Raw genomic sequence first — 3740 nt, 5'->3', positions numbered from 1 at the left:
GGACCCCCAGATCATCACCTGAACCGAAACCAAGAGTCAGATGCTTAACCGACAAGCCACCCAGGCACCCCTACTGTACCTCTTTTTTTTTTTTATAAACATTTGGAATTTTATTTAAAAAAAAATCACAACCATGAACATTGTTACAGTTAGAGGCCCTCTTGGTTCTCCACAATGATACTGAGCATGCTCACAAGGGGTTCCCATTGTTTAGTCTTTAAACAACCATCTTTAAAAGAAGGAAAAAAAAACTCGGCACACTACCATTTAACTTGTTTTAATGTTTCTTCACAAATGGTGAAAAATACTAAAGTACAGACAAGGAATAATCATAATGTTGTGGCCAACATTATAAATATGGAATTATAAATTTAAAACATTTTCTGGTTTAAAAAATAAATCTGGTAGTCAATGCAGCTCTGCGGGGTCTCTGCGTCTAGTAGGGCCGGTCTCTGCGCTCCTGACGGTGCTCGCCTTTATCCATTTTTCCAGGTCCTCCACGCCCGCCTCTTCTTCCTCCCATCTGTTCCATCAAAGGTCCAGGGGGCCCACCAGGACCGCCTCGTCTTCCTCCGCCAAAGCCACCTCGGTCCATGCCCCGGCCATCACGGAAGCCCCCTCTGTCTCCACCGCGGCCACCTCTGAACATCCCACCGGGGACCACCGCGGTCCATGAGGCCACCTCTTCCTCCCCGCATGCCACCAGGGCCGCCTCTGCCAAGATCACCGCCCGGGGACGGGAAGGGTGGTGGAAGGAAGCCTTCAGGCTTCGGGGCCTTACACTGGTTGCATTCTGTTCTCCAGGCGAAGTTCTGGTTTCCACACCCCGGATTGGGGCACTGCCAGTCCTCAGGTCGGTGCTGGACGTTTCCTCCTCCAGATGGGTTCCCTCGGGAACTCCGGGGTCCTCTTGGGGGAAAGCCACCTCTGTCTCCTCCACGGCCTCCCATGCGACCCATGGGGCCCCCTGGACCTCCATGGAGTGGCGGTGGCATCCCTCTGCCCTCACGGGGAGGCATACCACCCCGCATGCTGTTCATTGGAGGTTTCTTCTGAGCAAGAGAAACCTTAAGTTTGCTTCCTTGAAAATCTTTCCCATCAAACCACTCCACAGCAGCCTTGGCAGTTGGTGGGTCTTCATAGGATACTGTAGCATCACCTTTGGGCTTTCTTGTTTCCTTGTCCAAGTAGATATGGATCATGGGTTGTCCAGTTCTCTTGTTCATCTTAACAACTCCACACTGCGTAAAGAAGTCAGCCAGATCATCTAGAGTCACATTGTCATTTAAGCCTTGCACATAAATTGCACTGTTGTCAGAGTCTTCATCTGGATCTACAGGTGGGCCTAGATCAAGATCTGGTCCTTCATCCATGGGTCCACCAGGCTTATTGAAGCCACCTCACTCTCTAGCGCTGCCCATTCCACCGCGTCCTCCTCCCCGCCCACCTCTGCTCATGCCTCCACGATCAAATCCCCCTCTTCCCCTGCCCCTGGTTATCAGGGCCACTCATGCTCCGGTTCTTTCCTGGTCCGGAAAATCCTCCAGACTCCTGCCCATAAACACCCATGCTAATGGGGTGGTCCTGTCGGAATGAACTCTGCTGCCTGTAGCTGCTGCTCTGTTGGCTGTATTGACTTGGAGCCTGGCTGTAGGATCCAGTTTGGAGGGGATAACTAGTGGGCGACTGCTGCCCATAGCTGCTTTGTTGACCATAGCTACTCTGCTGTCCATAGCTGCTCGGCTGCCCATAGGTGTTCTGCTGAGAGTAACTGCTCTGATCATAACTAGGCGGCTGTGTAGAGGAGTAGCTGGTAGGAGGATGGGATGGTGGTGCTGTGACTGGCTGCATGGGGTAGCTAGCTCCCAGGTACCTGGGGATAACTGTAGTTACTCTGTCCATATCCTAGGCTGGGCTGGTTGTAACCGCCTGTGCTAGATTGAGGTTGACTAGTCTCAGCGGGTTTGTTACCATCCTGTGGTCTTGCAGGTGCGGTGGCTGCTGGCTGCTGCCCATAGGCTGGGTAAGCAGGCTGAGTGCCATATGCAGACTGAGCTGCATAGGAGGCCTGGGTGGTAGTGACCGTAGCAGTGGTGGTATCATAAGCACCAGTGTCGTACCCCTGGACAGGCTGACTGTATGCCTGGGGGGCAGTTGGAGTAGTATAACCAGCGGGAGGCTGTCCATAAGAAGTTGCATAGGCGGTCTGCCCATAGGTCGCAGTGGTCTGAGCCTGGGTATAGCTGACATCAGTGGGCTGTCCACAGGTTCCATAGCTCTGCTGCCCATATGCCTGGGTTGTCTGTGCATATCCTTGAGTTGGCTGGGCGGTGTATGCCCTGTAGCCCTGCTGTAGGTACTGTAATCCGTGGACGCCATTTTCTCTCCTTCCCTCTCGTTCTCTCCTACTTACCTCTTTTTAATATAAAATAGAATATCCTCATCAGTGTGGTAAGCAGTCCACCCAGCCTAGAAACCTGCTACTGGATGAGAGTCTGGGAAGAGAGAAGACAAGGATAGGGTCAGAAGTGGGAAAGTTATACAAATTCAGAGAAAGTTAATATTGCCTTTGTTTGTACCTTGAGACAGCAGTTTCTTTCAGTTCTTCATTTTGTCCTGTCTTTTCCCAGCCAAAGCTATATTTACTTTATTTTTGTTTTGCTCTGGTAAATATTATAACGATGAATATTAACAAGGCACGATTGCCCACCTTCCCTACTCTGGCGGCCTCATGAAACCTTCCAAGACTTTTAAGCCGTAAAAAGCTATACAAATGTAAGTGATTTCCATTATGATGATTATTAGGATTATTGCTATTATTTCCATGATTATTACCACCTTCATGAACATTATTAGATTCAGAACAATGTGATAGAGTAGTAGAAGGAATGCTGAGCCAAGTACCAAGAAGGCAATAATTAATTGGGTGATCACGGGCACATCAGCTGACCCCTCTCTGCCAAATGTTCTCCACATTCAAGTGGGGAGTCAGACCATGTGACTTCTCGAGTCCCTTTTAGCTCAAAAATTTTAGTCCGCAGCATTGAATCATTACTTTCAACACATGCAGTGGCCCACCTAAAGTGCTGGTTCTCGATCTTGTGGCCTGAATGCATTTTCTGCCCCCAGTTATTTTTAGCCCTGGTGGTCTTTTTGATGTGTTTGTATCCACAGAAGCACATGTTAGGAGCAGCTGCTCTCTCCCGGCCCTGGCTTCTTGATTAAAAGAACACATCAAGTGAGTGCAGATCTCCATAACCATCGTTTTGTTGCACTGAATGCTTGTGTTCAAAAGACAGACGGGGTCACTCTCAAAAAAGAATGTCCAGGGAGTGTAAGCATAATATGCAAAGAGGAAGGCTGCCTTGATGACTCAGTTGGTTAAGCATCTGACTCTTAATTTTGGCTCAGGTCTCAGGGTCCTGGGATTGAGTCCCACATGGAGCTCTTTGCTCAGTGGGGAGTCAACTTGAGAGTCTCTCTCTGCCCCTCCCCCTGCTCATTCTCTCTCTCTGTTTCTGTCAAATCAATCAATCAATCAATCAATCAATCAATCTTTAAATAATATGCGAGCAGGGGAACTAGGGTTTGTGTCCTGCCCCCTCTGGTATTGCTTAGGAGATTATGGTCCCACACCTCCCTGAAGCTCTGGGCCAAGACTGAAGAATATGTGGAATGATGGGACTTCACTCACTTCCCTTCATCTTATTTTATCTCTCAATAACCCTGTCTGGGTTTAT

At 49.2% G+C, this 3740-nt stretch overlaps 1 pseudogene; it reads right to left on the bottom strand.

Moving 5' to 3' along the window:
- Positions 1 to 261: 261 nt before the first annotated feature.
- Positions 262 to 2379, bottom strand: LOC121500268 (annotated as a pseudogene).
- Positions 2380 to 3740: the final 1361 nt, after the last annotated feature.

Source organism: Vulpes lagopus, chromosome 10 (assembly GCF_018345385.1).
Source record: "Vulpes lagopus strain Blue_001 chromosome 10, ASM1834538v1, whole genome shotgun sequence".
Lineage (NCBI taxonomy): Eukaryota > Metazoa > Chordata > Mammalia > Carnivora > Canidae > Vulpes > Vulpes lagopus.
Note: the sequence above shows the minus strand (reverse complement) of the source record. Positions and strands in the feature narration are given on the sequence as shown.